Source organism: Gymnoscopelus braueri (assembly GCF_963280865.1).
Source record: "Gymnoscopelus braueri genome assembly, chromosome: 17".
Classification (NCBI taxonomy): domain Eukaryota; kingdom Metazoa; phylum Chordata; class Actinopteri; order Myctophiformes; family Myctophidae; genus Gymnoscopelus; species Gymnoscopelus braueri.
Window position 1 is genome coordinate 39,395,426 of NC_137617.1, and position 16,943 is coordinate 39,412,368.

General features: G+C 43.8%; 1 protein-coding gene across 4 annotated transcripts in view; it reads left to right on the plus strand.

The window, feature by feature from the left end:
* ptprea (protein tyrosine phosphatase receptor type Ea) overlaps positions 1–16,943 on the plus strand; it is a 122,981-nt gene that overhangs the window by 46,936 nt on the left and 59,102 nt on the right. For all 4 annotated transcript variants that reach the window (XM_080456077.1, XM_080456078.1, XM_080456079.1 and 1 more), the window contains exon 3: positions 14,292–14,604. The gene's annotated coding sequence lies outside the window, so the exon portion shown is untranslated. The remainder of the gene's footprint in view (positions 1–14,291; positions 14,605–16,943) is intronic.

The window sequence follows — 16,943 nt, forward strand, 5'->3', positions numbered from 1 at the left end:
TGTGTGTGTGTGTGTGTGTGTGTGTGTGTAGTGTGTGTGTATTTGTATCGTCCTTATCCCAGAACGTCGCCTTCGTTGCTCTTTGTAAAAGCAGTGCATGAATATTTACCAAGCCAAGGTTCAACACAGTTAAAGTGTTCAGCACTTGTCTTCCTGACCCCTGCTTCTCCCAGATGCCCACCACAAACAGTCAGAAGTGACGATAGATCATTGGTTGCCAAACTTTTTCAGCAGAGACCCAAACAAGACATTTGGTGTCTCCCCGGGACCCAAACTTATAAAAATCATGAATAAATCATATACACCCTGTTTCAGAAGCAGTGAAAATAGCTGATCTACAAGCTTTAAAGGGTCTACACCATGAAAATCATTTTTTTCTTGGTTTTTTGTATTTTTTGGGGTCCCCAGTGTCTCTTGTACCCAAAAAATGTTTTTTTTTTTAATTCAGTCATTCCTTCTCATTTCATGGATTTCCAGAATGGGCGTGTCTGAACAGGCGATCTCAGAATGGAAATGTTTATGATGTCACAAACATTAATGATGGCAAACCCAATGTTAAATGAAAAGTGCCCGAATCGCTCCGAAACTACGAACAAATACTTCGGGCTCGGATTTTGGCTCCGCCCCCCGGAAGTGGGTGAAACAGGCACCTCAAACACTTGGTGGAATTGTTAAAAAATGTTCAAAGTGTTTTTTTTTTCGATTTTGTATTTTTCTTAGATGCTTCTTTTTATGCAGAATTTTTCCTTTTTTTTTTTTTTTTTTTAATAATTTTTTTTAATATCTTTTTTTATTAACAGACAGAATTGCTCAGTAGCCCCCCCCTGCCCAAGAGGACGTTTTGGTATTGCAGCTGAAAGTGCTGTATAAGCCAGAGACAATTGACTTGGGATGAGTATATCTGAGTGATGATTTAGGCTCAAATCTTTTGAAAAAGGTTTGAGGGACATGCACCATATGATATTAAATATCAAATATTTTTTTTAAATTCATGGTGTAGCTCCTTTAAATGTATGGAACTTTATGGAACTACATCTCCACTACATTTTAGAGGCAAATGTTGTACTTTTCACTCCACTACAATTATTTAAAACTTTAGTTACTAGTTACTTTGTAGATTTTGATTATTATTACAACACATAAATTACCCAACTCAGCCCTATTTATGCTTTGGCTATTTGAAAATAGCCGATTTACAAGCTCACAACGCGTTGTGAGCTTGTAGATCTGCTATTTTCAAAATATTTTTTAATACATATTGAACTTGTGAAATGGAACATTCTGCATAATGAGCACTTTTACTTTTGGTACTCAAAGTATATTTTGATACCAATGTTTTTGTACTTTTACTCAAGTACATTTTGAATGCTGGAGTATTTCTACACTGCGGTATTGATACTTTTACTTAAGTAAGAAATGTGAGTATTTCTCACACCACTGTGACTGACTGAACCTGCCGTCACCAGGCTTTCCACGCGGAGAAAGCAGAATAATGGATTTATGCTTTTTTTTTTTTACACATCACAGTCTACTCTTTGTAATGAAATGGGGGGATTTATTAAGGCCTCTGGACAGATCTAATGTGGTCTGGGGTCTTTGGACTGACAGCTAGATTGACAGGCTTGATCCTCGGCCCACAAAATGCTAATCGATAGCCTTGACCGGCAAGCTAGCACGTAGCCCCCAGTTGAAGATTTATTTCTTGGTTTTTTATGCCTTTTATTGAGAGGATAGGGTAGTGGGCTGACAGGAAATGGGGAGAGAGATGGGGGTGACATGCGGAAAAGGCCGTTGGGATCGGGACTCAAACCCGCAACGCGCTGTCGGGCTTCTTTAGAGCTTAGGTGCTTGGAGCGCTACGCCAGCGGTCCAGACCGACACAGGATTTTTTAACGGTGTGGCTCTGTAGGAGACTGGCCGTCTGTAAGATGTGTGCGTGGGTGCGTGTTTTGATTGACTGAATACTTTATTAACGAGATTATCAACAGTACAGGTAGTAGAGTCAAAGGTCATGCTTAAAGCCAAGGATAACACAAAAAGCCCCAGGGTCTTGTTTCCATTGTGGTCCGTTGTACTCAATTCATCAGTGATACATATTTGGCCACGGACCCCCATCTCAAAATAGAGTGTGTGTGTGTGTGTGTGTGTGTGTGTGATAGTGTGTGTGTGCATGTACGCGCATGTGTGTCTTTGTTGCACAATGGTAGCATACAAAAATAGTAAAAATAGATCTATACAAGGTCAAAACGTGTCAAGTATATTATTAATAACCGTTCATTAATCATAATCAAGGCAAAATGTCGAAATAATTCATAAGTTATATTGATTCTGAAGTCATATTAGCGCCCAGCCCTAGCACTGAGCAGATGTCAATAATATATTAGGCTGCATGCCTGACTGTCTTATGAAACATCTGGCTGAGAGAGATCCTGAGCCGTTTTGCCTTTTTAAGAAATGTCCAGAGATTTGATTAGGCTTTAGCTGTGGGCAGGCTGCCAAAGTGTGGAGATGCTGCTATATGATATTATCACGTTTGCATCCTGCTTGCTTTGGCCAAAGGCCACTCGCTGGCTGACGCTCCACAGATCTGGCTGCCAAGGCACGCCGGTGAGCCGGGGTAGGGAGAGACCGTGGTTGCCAAGTCCTGCTTATTATAAGTGACTTTTGTGTTTGTTTGTAAATAATGGCAGGTGTTGGCGGGTTGCGGTTTTATGGGGGGGGGTTAGTTGCTTATTTATGGGCTTGCTGTCCAACGTTGTTTGAAAACCAGTCGTTCTCGAACATTTTCATGCCAAGGACTCCCCTAAATTAAAGCCTCACTATGTACGTTTTTGTTAATGAATAAAATGTAATCTAATGGTTGTATGTTATCTGTATGTTAATACAATTTAACTTAAACAATTGCGGTGGTTGTATTTAGTCTCCCTGCTCTTGAGACATTTAGATTGTGTCCAAGCCAGGTCATGTCTCACCTAGACACAGGATCTGACACAGATTTTGACCTGATGGTCAAGATTACATGTATCCCCTGAGCAAGCAGGCAGGCTCTATTGGCTCAATGGTAACAATTTCAGCACTTGTGCAGGAAACAATGTTCAAATCCGGGGTAGAAGAGGAAAGTTACATAGTGCATAGTTTTAATATGGTATTTGTCAGCCATCTGATAATATTTTGTGTCAGATGGGATCAATATTTGTGTATTTAAAATGGTTCAAACATATTTTTGAAAATAGGCAATCTACATAACCGATCTACAAGCTCACAACGTGTCGCATGGTGACACGTTGTGAGCTTGCTGCAATCTGTGTGTGTGTGATCATGTGACCTATAGTATAGTCGCTTTTTTGGGGTCATGCCTGTTCCCTCAGCCCTATGTTCCGTCAGTTTAGGATTAGGTTTAGGGTTAGGGTTAGTGTGAGTTTTGAGGGAACATAAATACGCTCCCGCTTCTTTTGGGCTTGTTTTCGTAGACCTGTCTGCTTGTTTCTCTCAATCTGGCAACACTTGTAGGAGATGACTTTGAAGGAGGAGGAAAAGGAGGAGGAGGGAGTCTCTGGGAGCAGGAGGAGGAAGCTCCTTCGGCTAACTGAATCACACTCCCCCAATTTCCTCCTGTCCCCCCTCTTTGCTCTGGAACATTAAGCTCACAACGTGCGGACGGGCGGCTCATGGGGGACCTGGGCTCTATTCACATCTAATCATAGTACACGTATAAAGCACAGACGCATGCATTCGCTTCCATGCAGGGCCATTTGTTATCATTTCTAGCCGCTGCATTTTTCACCCGGAGGCTGATCGTGTCCCCTCTCAGGTTTCGCTGTAAACGCCATTAATCACACTGGAGCCACACCATGCAGGGCCTCGCCGCTTCTCTTAAGGCTGATTTATACCTTCGCCCAATGACAACTACAAAAAAACGTCATACTTTGGACGACGTGAAACGACGCTCGTCATATAAAAGAAATTGACAAATCCTTATTATAGCTTACTATTACAGGTGAGGTGTGACAGGTCAAACAGGAACTGTGAACACAGCGCTCTGCTTGGCTGATGGAGCCTATAGGGGCTGATGTCACAATCATGACATTTTAGTTGACGATTAATTGTGATTCTAAAACATTTTATACTTTAAAAAATATCCTAAAGCTGCGGAAACAGCCTGAGTTGTGAGCTTGTAGATTGGCTATATCCGCTATTTTCCTTTCCTTCTTTTTCTTTTTTTTATCCCACGATTTTGTAATCCTTTTTCACCCGGTGCCAATTTTCGAAGTGATCCTGGGCGCTACACTCCCCCCACCAGCCTAGGGAGCCCAGGGCCGAGCTCATGCCTCCTTCAATGCATGAAAGCCAACTGACCTTCTTGTCACCTGACAGGGGGGAGTTTCCCGAGTAGGACGTAGCGCGTGGAAGGAACACGTTATTCCAACCAGTTCCTTTCCCCTCCATCAGGCGCCCCGGCTGTCATGGGGAAGGCGGTATAGCGACCAGGATTACTACATGTTTTTGTGAGGGTATTAACTACCCTAGGAGACATGGGGAGAACATGCAAACTCCACACAGAGTAGGCCCTTTCGTCAACCCCACCTAGGGTATAGGCGCTGATGACGCGGAGGAGAAGACACGCCCCCAGCGCATCACATATCCGCTTCAATATCCGCTATTTTTCATTGGATTAATTTACACAGATGAATGAAACGACAATAATGCAATAGTTAATAATAATAATTAATGAAGAAAGAAAATGCTATTATCTTTAAAAAAAAAGAAAATCAGACAATTATGTAATAATTGTGGCAGGCTTAATGCCGCCAGGGCCAGATGAAGTGACATCTCTGTCTCTCTCTCTCTGCGGGCGGGGCTCGCTCGCCCCTGGGGCTTATCACCATGAATGGATTTGTGGCGGAGAGGCTGCACTGAGATCTTGCTATGATGGCTGTAATCTGATTGACCACAACCCCCGAGAGCTGTGCCCAATCGAAGAGGGCGTGTGTGTGTGTGTTGGTGTGTGTCTGTCTGTGTCAGTTGTGGAAAGTACTAAGTACATTTACTTACTGTACTTGAATACAATTTTGAGGTATTTGTACTTTACTTGAGTATTTCCAATTTGCAATTCTTTTACTTCTACTCCAACTTCAGCCATCTGAAAATAGCCGATCTACAAGCTCACAATGCGTCGCAATGTGACGCATTGTGAGCTTGTAGATCTGCTATTTTCAAAAGATTTGTATACATTTGAAAACTTGAAATGTAACATTCTGCACAATGAGTGCTTTCTACTTTTGGTACTTTAAGTACATTTTGATGCCAATACTTTTGTACTTTTACTCTAGTACATTTTGAATTCCGGACTTTTACTTGTTTTTCCACCTGTGTGTGTGTGTGTGTGTGTGTGTGTGTGTGTGTGTGTGTGTGTGTGTGTGTGTGTGTGTGTGTGTGTGTGTGTGTGTGTGTGTGTGTGTGTGTGTGTGTGTGTGTGTGTGTGTGTGTGTGTGTGTGTGTGCGCGCACCCTTACGGGTCCACTTGGTCCCATTTGTACACTCTCTGTGTTAATTAAACACTCAGGATTTTACTGCGTATACACTCTATATCCTGTTGGTTGGGAGTATTTTTAGCTTGGCTTCAAGTCTTTGCAGGGGGTGGTGGGGGGTAACACTGATTTATGAAGCTTTTTGGGTGAGAGTGTGTTTTTCAGGGTTTGCGCTGGTAAATCTTGCCTCATGTCGCTGGTTGTCCTCCTGTACACCGGGCTCTATTATATGGGCTCTATAGGCTGAATCCAGGACAGGCCAACGCTGCACAAACCTGAGTGCTAATTGGAGACCAAGCAGATCTTGCAGTGTATGGAGCAATACTCCATTAACCCATTAAGACCGGGAATGCATCTGTGTCATTTTAAGATTTCTTTGGCTATTCAAAAATAGCAGATATACAAGCTCATAGTGCAGCACAGAGTGCCGCGCTCTGAGCTTGTAGATCTGCTATTTTAGAAAAATCGTGAAAATGTGTGCAAATCTTTGAATATTTATATATATGTATGTATATATATATATACGTTTTAAAGCGAACTCCGATCTCTGCTTCTGAGGGGTCCTTGGAACAACATATTTTGAGATGGGGGACCGCGGCCAAATACATATAATTTTGGGGGTCCTTGACATGGAAAAGTTGTAGCACCACTGATTATAGCAACATAAAAGTAAAAAAAAAAAAAATGTTGTATAATGTATCTTCAAAGATTTGCACAAATGTTCAAGATTTTTTTTAAATAGCAGATCTACAAGCTCATAGCGCGGGACTCGGTAGATCTGCTATTTTTTAATAGCCAAAGAAATCTTAAAATGACACGCAGATGCGTTCCCGGTCTTAAAGGGTTAATACACCGCTAGTGTTGCTTACACCTGCACATGATTGTGCACAGCATGCACGTACAGTATAGGGAATGGGACGATAAATGAAAATTACTGTGAAAATTATTGCGATTAACGATATTAACGCTTTAAAACGTAAAATGCCACTTTTGTTGACAACTTGAAGCATCACTATTCTGGGGGGAATGTTCGCCAAAAATAGCCGATCTACAAGTGAGTTTGTAGATCTGCTATTTTTGGCGAAACGATTTGTGTAGAGTGAAATAAAAGCGTACCAAATGCGCTCTTTAACAGGTCTGTTTTATCAAGTATAGAGGGTTTAAGTGGTACTGTATTTGCAGCTCAACAAAAGCTAATTCATCTTAGTGTATGTCCGTAGGACAATTTCATGACAAATGTAAATCCCTGCGATACGATTATTGTGAGCAGTTTTTTATCCCCACATTACGCATGCTGGGGTTTAAGTGGTTAAACCCAATATACTTTGTTGACCTCCACACTACACTTGGTGCCCTCCATCTTTTCTATCTATCAATCTCACAACGTCTTTGTTCTGTCCCTGCCTGTCCCCCTGCTATACTCCCCCCCCCCCCCCCTCTCTCATATTTCCTATTAACTGGAAGCCCATGAAGGGTAAAGAAAGTCAAGGGGACGTCGATGACGATGATAAAACATCATAGTAAAAAGGGTCAGCGGGCAGATTTTCTGGATCAAACCAAAATGTTGTATTAGAACATTATGGAATGGACCTGTGGTGATCTACGAGCTCACAACGCATCGCACCGCGACACGTTGTATATTTTTTTGTTTTTGTCGCATTCCTGGCTAAGCCAATAATTTGATGACCGGCAGCGGTTCCGGTAGGAGACACAAAGAATCTCCTTTGTCGTACCGGAACCGCTGCCTACCGGTCCACTGGTCATCAAATTATTGGCTTAGGAATGCGACAAAAACTAAAAAATATCCATGAATTCTCCATGGGGTCTCCATAGGGTGACTAATGGATTGAAAAAAATGCCATTTTTGGGGTGAACTATCCCTTTAACATCTCTATGAGCATAACTAAAGCCACAAAGAGGGACGTTTTTGCACTTCAGTCTGTCAAAGGAACAAGGTTTAGCATGTCTCATTATCTTGGCCACAGTGCTAAAGCAGTACTGTTTCAGGACAGAGTCGTGACACAGTGTTGTTCAGGGCTCTGTATTAATGGAACTCATTGCTCCAAAAGGAGTGTGGACGAATGATTAATTATTGATCACGTTTAGGTATGTAATGGGTTTGGTGTGGTTCAGGGCCAGGCCAGGGTAAAGATCTGGGAGGGCTGGTAGCCAATGAGATTGCATGACCTCAAACTCTCTGATTCTGAGCTTGCAGAAGTTGATACCGGTTCAGGAGTGTGTGTGTGTGTGTGTGTGTGTGTGTGTGTGTGTGTGTGTGTGTGTGTGTGTGTGTGTGTGTGTGTGGAGGTTTGATTGAAAATACCCAAGTTCCCTCAAGCTGTCAGTGTGACCTACATGTCTCACTTGTTCTCCTTGTTCAAAGACACCATGTACTGTATACATCCATCCATCCATCCATTCATTTGATCAGGTGTATTTGTTCCTCTCTACTTTCACTACAGCATCACGTTGTCAAACTGAAAGAGGCTGGAGGGCCTGGTTGTAGAGCTTTCTTTCTTTTGTGTATCGTCAGATGGCCGGCTCAATGTCATTGTAACAGAGGTCCTCTGTTACTTATGTTTGCACATGTAACCCTTATGTGCACAGCATATTTTGCACTTTTATTGATTTGCACAGTTTGTCTTGGTGCAATATGGAGAGAGTGCAATATGCACAATATGCAAGGGGCGGCAGTGGCTCAGGGGTAGAGTGGCCGGGTAGAGTGAACTGGAAACCTCAAGGTTCCCAGTTCGATCCCGGGTTCCCCCAGAGAGAGGAGCAAATATTGGATATGAGGGTGTCCGGGATGTTGGGGGGTGTGACGGTGTAATAATATGATTTCAGTTTTGTTTTGATTGAGTGTGAGGAAGTTATTGTCCATCCAGGTTGTAAGATCCTGTAAACAGTCGAGTAGTGGTTGAAAGGAGTTGTTGTCCAGTTTGATGGGTAGTCCAGTTTGATGGGTAGATAGATCTGGACGTCATCGGCATAGCAATGGAAGGAGATATTATGTTTGGAGAAAATGGACCCGAGGGGTAGCATATACAGTAGAAATAATAATGGGCCCAACACGGAACCCTGGGGGACCCCACATGTGAGGGGGGCCGAGGGTGATGCGAATTCCCCTAGTTTGACTGCAAAGGTCCTATCAAACAGGTACGACTTGAACCAGGACAGGGCTGTGCCTGTGATACCAACCTGGTGTTCAAGGCGTGACAGGAGAATCATGTCACGCCTGAAGGGCAGTTAGTGGAGCGAAGGTGCATAATTGTATCATTGAGGTGGGACAGGGTGATTGGCTGGAACTGATCAAAAGTGACAGGGCACAGGGACTATTGGTTGAGAAACAGTGGGATGCAGACATGGGATGCATAGCAAGTGTTACCAAAGCACTAATCTTAGTCCATATCCCCACCCAACACAACAGTGGTCCCCAGGTTGATTCTTAGTCAGGGTGCTGGTCCCTGATTCACAATCAGTTGAAAACCCCTGTTTTAGATTTATAATACACCCCTTGGAATGGAGCAGTCCAGGCTCATTAGCTGCAGCTTGGTATAAAAGGCTGCCAGTTGTCAGTGAGAGGAGAGGGGTGGAAAGCTGGACACCACCGTGCCAATGTTGTGACAAGAGTGAATGTTATCTTTGTTGGTTTGGTGAATAAATACACCGTGTGGTTGAACTCTATACCATGCCTTCGTACTAATTCCAACCGCTGAGACAGTCCTCTTCACAGTCATGTAAAGCCATGCATGCCCTCGGCTCTGGTCTCTACGTCGAAGAGGCCGGCTTCTGAAAGTGCTCTGTATAGGGCGACAGGACAGGTGGTAATTATACAGTATGTTTGATACTGACAGTCTGCTCAGACTGGCTGCACTCACACGCTGCGCTGTCTGCCAAGCCCCACTCGTTCATGTTAGATGATTTGGAGAGGCCGACCCCAGTGTGTAGGCGGTTCAGCAGGGTCCATTATTGCCTGCGTGGCAGGGCTTCACCTTTCTCCTGGGTCCCACGTGTAGCGATCGATGGATTCTTGTGGGCACGGCCGTCTCCCACTCCTGCTTCCAAGATACCACAAGCCACCTTCAGTATGTGTGAGTGTGTTTGTTTGCATGGATCATTTCACTCTATGAACTCCCACACATCTATCTCTCTCTCTCTCTCTCTCTTTCACCCACACATCTCTGTCTCTCTCGCCCCCTGCACACATTTAGTGATCCGTTGCCCTCCAGGCTAGTAGGCACTGTTGCCGCATTGACCCAGCCGGTTGACGGAGCGATCCGGTCGAAAGGCGAAGGCCCCGAGGAGGAGGCAGGTCTAGTGACCCTTATAATTGGATCAGAGCTTGTTCCACACACACACATACATAAAGGACATGACCACATTCTGCACACATGGAGCTCATAGAAAGCGTATACCAGGGTGGCTGGCTTTCATGTGCAGTTTTATAGGTTACACGTCCTCTCTCTCTCTCTCTCTCTCTCTGATGTTGTCATGCATGGCGATCCCTCGCAGTTTGTGGTGTTTGGTGGAAAGCAGACAGAACCGCCGGTTAATCCCAAAGTAAATGGTGTCCCATCTGGATTATTCGGGGACAGCGGGTGTTAGTTTTTTTTTGTTTTTTTATCAGCCTCAAATGTAGCTTGATGTAATCCCACACTGGCGGGGCCTCTTCTTGATGTTATTTCACCAACCATGAGGTTATTATTGTTTGAATTGAAATTAAACACACGCAGCCTCGCCTCGCTGGCGCGAGCTCTCCAGGAAAGATGGAAATATACTACGAAACTATAGCTAATTATGTGGGATGATATCACCTTATAGGCCTATACCGTGTATATCATACATGGGCAACTGGCGGTCCAGCGGCCACCTGCGGCCCCCACCTTCACGTAAAGCAGGTTAATATCGGAATACTGATATATTATTGATTTCAGTTGTTACAATTCTAAACATGCAAACATGACCCGCTTTAATTACTTTAGTCTATATTAGTAGCTTAATGACTAGTATTAAAATTACTTTTCAGGATTCCAATTAAAAAATAGCAGGTTTTGAGCTTGTAGATCGGCTATTTTTACTACTTTTGGGTGACAGAATGGCAAAGTACAGCATTAATTTATGAAAAAAGTTCAAATACGGAGATAAGAGGTGTCTGCCCGACAGTATATGCAATGTGCTCCTCTATAGTGAGTGGAAATATAGTGGCCCTCTCCATCATCAAAGTTGCCCACCCCTGGTGTATGTGGTTTCCTGTCTCCTAATATCTCCGTTCCCCTCTCTCTCTGGCTGCTGGCTGTGGGGCTGTTGAGACATTCGGTTCACCCGGTGCCATTATTCGGCTGTCATGGAAATCCCGACGGCATGACACCTAATTTCACGAGATGTCACACAGGGCCAGGCGGCGGACGGCGTGTTTTCACCGGGGAGCCCCCGGTGTATAATGGAAGAAGGGGTCGGCGAACGTGTCCCATTTATTCCACGTCGCAGCAACAGCAGCAGCAGCAGCACCCGGGAGAAAGTGCAATGAGCAAATGAGTAAAGAGAGACCCTTGCACAAAGACCCCTACCATGTTCCCTACACCCCCCCCCCCCCCCTCTCTCTCTTCTCCTTCTCCCCGCCTGGCTAGACTGCCGTCGTCATGGAAACCACTCTGAATGCTTATACTCTGAGATTCTGTGGCTACCACAGCGTTCCCAGGTAGATAAATTGCGCTCTGTAGCTAGCTTGCCCCCATTTTTTCTCTCTCTCTCTCTCACAGGGGGGGAGGTCGAGGGGTATAGAAGGGGGGTTGAGTCGTACTAGCATGTCGCTCGCTGACAGCGGGTAAGATGGCGTACTGTATCATCAAGCCACAATCTCCTGTACGGCGTACGCTACAATACAATAGAGTGTGGCCCGTGTGGGTGATTCTTCAAACCTGATCATTCAATAGTGTGCAGACAACAAGACCACACCTCACTAACCAAGAAACGGTGGCAATAAATGTGGTTATTTGGCTCGTAATCATATAAGGTAGTGGTTCTGAAACTTTTAATAAAATGTCATTAACCCCCATAATAACGGACCCTTTGCGGATCCATTTGGTTGAGCTTGTAGATCTGCTATTTTCACAATATTTATCTGTGGAACCGAGTCAAACTAAATGTAATGCCTCAACTCATACATTCCAGAGACCCCCAACCCTCAGGGTTGAGGGTCTCCAGTTAAAATATTTTTATTTTGGGGGGTCGCGGCCTGAAAAGGTTGAGAACCACTGCTCTAAAGAACCATACAGTGTTCGTTTTTTTTCTACGATTTTTTGGCCTTTTCATTATTATAAATAGGACAGTAGGCTGACATGAAATGGGGAGAGAGAGCTGGGGAGTGACATGTAGCAAAGTCCGCGGGGATCGGGACTCGAACCCGCAACGCACTGTCAGGCTACATTGTAGCCTAGGTGCCCGGACCACTACGCCAGTGATCCGGGCCACTTGACATGTTCTTTGTTCGAAGAACCTCTGAAGTACAACCATTTGTTTAGTAGGAGATTCCAAGTTGACCCTGGAGTGTTAGAGTTAAGTTAAGTTACATTAACGCTGCAGAATTTCTGCAGACAGTGCATAAAATTCCCTCTGGTTGAGGAAATTATGCACTGATATACTGTATGTGACACTTTGAGGGAAACATGTAGCTTTATGAAACACAAATGGGGCTTCGTGAAAGACCAGGCATATATCATCTGAGGATGATACAGTATATGCAATTTCATTTCATTTTTTTGCCATTTAGCAGATTTACAAATCAGTGTGAGGCTAAATGCTTTAGTTATTAAATGAGGTTAGTCTGGACAAAAACATGCAACCTGCTGTGAGTCTGTGTCTGGTGGATTTGGGAGGCTTAATCCTCTCCCATGCCTCCGATTATAAATAAATATCTAAATATTTTAACTTAAAGGGCTTTGCATGGTCAAGTGCCTCTGTGTGCCACTAGTAAAATCCCCAGTGTTAATGTATCCACTTGTAACTCAGAAGAGTGTACAGATGTATTCATGTAACACTTTCCTGAGTTAAATTAACACTCAGGATTTTACAGCGCACCGCTCCAAGTCCCCTCAGGCCCTTTTAATTGGTCTGATGCAAAAAAAAAGGCTTAAAAGAAAAACACGAAAAGCACCATGAATCCTGTAAAACCTCAGGGAAGCCTCCAAAATCTGAATAAAATTAAGAAAATTAAATAAATCCGAAAGTTCAGAACTAATATGTTTTTTATGTTGTATGTCAAGTACTGCATTTGCGTTCATTCCATGTTATTTGTCTCCTCCATTGTATTTCATTTTCCACTTGAATACCAGCATCCAAGCTTGAACTTGTAGTTTGGCAATTTTTGGCAAAGAGATTTGGTGCATAGTGAACCAACGTAACCAAGTACAGTCCGTTTTACTAAAGAATAGAGGGTGTTTTTAAGTGGTTATGAAGCAATTTGTATGTAACCTATTGTTTTGAGAAGTGCCATAATATTATAACCTTAATTTAGACAAAGGCTTAGTTCATTACTTGACGATGATTATCTTTCCTTCTCCTGTGTGTGTGTGTGTGTGTGTGTGTGTGTGTGTGTGTGTGTGTGTGTGTGTGTGTGTGTGTGTGTGTGTGTGTGTGTGTGTGTGTGTGTGTGTGTGTGTGTGTGTGTGTGTGTGTGTGTGTGTGTGTGTGTGTGTGTGTGTGTGTGTGTGTGTGTGTGTGTGTGTGTGTGTGTGTGTGTGTGTGTGTGTGAGAGAGAACGGCATTATTATCCATGAAGCAGAACCTGATTAAAGGTGTTTCATTACGGCACCAGGGTCTCTAATGACTGCTTAGATTACACCTCGCTCGCTCGCTCTCTCTCTCTCTCTGGTAACTCATCATTCTGGTCCCTGTTAACAGTCAATTACACAGCAAAATGCAGAGTATTCATTTAGAAGATGCAATCCGTATGTTACATGTCCTACCTACATTACCTTCCCATCCATCAGACAGACAAGAGGCAGTCCCCGCTATAGCTCGACCGGCCGGGGGAGATACTGCGCTCCTGAGGTTCAGGCAGTGCTGCTTTATCAACGAGCCCAGTGTCCTATACGTCTAATTGTCTCAAGAGATGAGTGGGGGGAGGGGAGACCACCTCCAACCACTGCAGATGTAGTTATATTATAATAATTGGGGCGGCAGTGGCTCAGGAGGTAGAGCGGCCAGCCGCTTGGGAAACGGATGATTCCTGGTTCGATCCCCGCCGGTTTCCCCATGGGTTATGTGTGTAAAGTGTCCTTGAGCAAGACACTGACACCCCTAACTGGTCCCGATTGGTGCCTTGCATGGATTCCTCTGCCATCGGTGTGTAAATGGGTGAATGTAATGCACACATCGTAAAGCACTTTAGCCATATCATTTTTTTAAGTGCCTACTACATGAAATTTCTTCACCAAAAATAGATGATCTACATGCTCACAACTTGTCGCAAGAGCTTGTAGATCTGCTATTTTTGGCTTATGTTCCCTCCAGAATCACTGCTATAAAGCAGTGGTTCTCAACCTGAAGTTCCGGATTGCAGCTTTAATTCTGAAATTGTAAAAATTGGACGGGTCCATGTTTTCACGGTGTAGCCAAAAGAGACAGCACTACCCCCCTTCCTTCTCACACTCCTCCTTCCGCACGCTCTCACTCTCTCTTTTAATGGCTTTCATGATTAAATGTGTTGCATGGCATTAATGTCTCGCCTCTCTCCCCCATTCTGTCTGTTTTTCTCACAAAAAGGTGGTGAGCGTGTGTACGTTATTATACGACCAACGCTGCTTCAGAGAGACTGTGACTGGCTGGCTGGCTGCCTGGCTGGATGTGAGGCACTGGGATCTGAGAGCCACATCTCACCACCGCTGTCTGGACCCAGAGACCACCTCTCCATCTTCTGAGGGCTGCCAGACCAGACCCCCTCTCTCCTACGACCCCCCCACCATCACCACCACACCCCCAGCTCAAAGCAATGTGACCACTGGTACCCAGCCTGTACCAAACTGAACCGCTGTTATGGATCTGACAATGAGCATACACTGAATCAACACTCATCCAGGTAAGGAAATGCACTGTTTTCATGTACTATAGCACTAGTCTACACTGTTAAATTGAACTCTTGAGAGCGTACAAATGGAACCAAATAGACCCTTACACGTCCATTTGGTTCCATTTGTACGCTCTCGGAGTTACAGACCTGCAATGGTCCATTTGGTTTTTGACTAGCAATCTCTGAGACTCCTCTGTGTGTACTCTCAGAGTTTCAAAAGGATAAAATTAGCCTGAGGCTTTTATTGTGTACTTGTACTATATGTAGCCCATTTCAGCCATTGAATAAAAGCCTTAATTGTGAGTTTTTATCTTGCAATTACAACGTTTTCTTCTTCTCACGATTACGTTTTTTACATTATGTGAGAAAAACCTCTGAATTCACAGATATAGAAACTCATAAGGGGGGCTTCTTCCATAGTGACACGTGACCGTTTTACAGCTTTTTGTCTCCCATGGTCTTTTGTGTTGCTCATCACAATTCCTGTGAAAGCTTTGGGTTTAGTCACTTCCTCATTGTGGAGGACCTTCATTATCTTGTTGTCAGTGTTGCCAAGTCTGCTTATTATAAGCGACTTTGGGCTTGTTTTTCTGTAAAGTCACTTGTAAATGTTGGTATTTGTGCATGGGTTGACGTTTTTGTGGGCTCATTTTTAAAGTGTTGTTGCTTATTGTTGCCAAATGTCCACAGACCCCCATCTGAAATGATTGTGTGCCAGGGACCTCCGTACCAGATTTGTTCCCCCCTTTTTTTTTTCAAGATTCTTTTGGAAATAGTGTATAATGTACTGTACAGTATATAGGTTTAAAGTGCGGCCTAGTCGCTTCTTCTGGGCTTACTTTTCATAGAGTCGGTTGCTTAGCAAAGTCTAGCAACACTACTTGTTGTCAGTGTTTGCCTGGGTTACAAGACCTAGAAACAGGAAGTGGAACAGTGATGTGAAAGAACGCCAACTTAGCAGAGTTTCAAATCAGGGATGTTGTTCCTCTGAATGTCAAACAATATGATGTGTAAAGGAAAAGGAGTATTTTCTGGTTCCCAGGGGAGGGGGAAACGCTTTTACAACTACAGTTTGAACTTTTACTAAAATGCTGTTGTTGTTGTTTTCATAAAAACAAATATCACTCACAGCACCTTAAGTGTCTGTCTTGCTCAGGGACACTTCGACACACATACTGGCCGATCCGGGGGTTTGAACCGCAACCTTCTAATTTCCAGAAGGGCTCTCTAGTCTCTACCCATTCACCTATGACAGCCCCCAAACCTATCAGTACTGCATGCAATCTGATGGGGCTTGTGCAGAGTGTACGACTTGTCGGTTGACAGTTGGTGTACACATGGTGAGCACATTCTGACAATTCAACTAGCTGACAGGCTGATTGTCAAGCAGATATGATTATTAAACCTGATGGGGGACGAAGGGGAGTGGAAATAGATGGGACACCGTGAGGCAAATGGATTTGTCCCCCCAAGTTCTCCTCAGTCACCCCAGAGTTAAACATTAATAACATTAACCCGTCCCTGACGTCTCTATTTTGGGCATGTCATTTTAGGTGAAAATGTTTTTAAAAATGACCAAACATTTCAATAAATTTTCAGAATTTTTTCTTTTTGTCAATGTTTTCAAAAAATCAAAAAACTTTCTACATTTCAAATTTAAAAATTGTGGTAAAAAATGGGTTTTAACCTCTTGAACCCCAGCATCCCTATTCGGGGGTAACGTTCGCTACCCATTGTTGTGTTAAGATCTTGGGAAGGTCAAGGATAACTTTTTGAAATGTTTTATATAAAAAATGTCTAAGCTTTTAATTGCTGGATGTCAATGGAGAGGCGGCTTCGGTTAAAGATTTGCCCAAATATGGAGATGACATAGTACTGACATCATAGACTGGCTTCCAAGTTCTTTGTTCCTATTTAATTTGAGCAGCGCTGGCAGCTCAGGTACCTGTCATCAATGGCAGAAAGCTTTCCTGTAGCATCTCGTCCGAATTCATGTTCTTAAAGTTTGTTACCGTTTTTCAAACACAAGCTGAATGAAACCCAGGTCAACAGAATATCAACAGAGGCCCACAACAAGCATGTCAGACTCGGACAGCGACGAGGACGACCGCCCCTTCTCTCTAACCGGCTTCCTCTTTGGAAACATCAACGAGGACGGCCAGCTTGAGGATGATAACAGCATTCTAGACGTTGAGTCCAAGAAGCATCTGTCTAGTTTGGGTTCCCTGGGTCTGAGCTCACTTCTTGCAGAGATCACTACTGAGGAGGATGAGCAAGAAGAGAACGGGGACACTGGTGGCACGGATGCTGAGGGTTGGGTGAAAAGCACAGAAGATGCAGTCGATTAC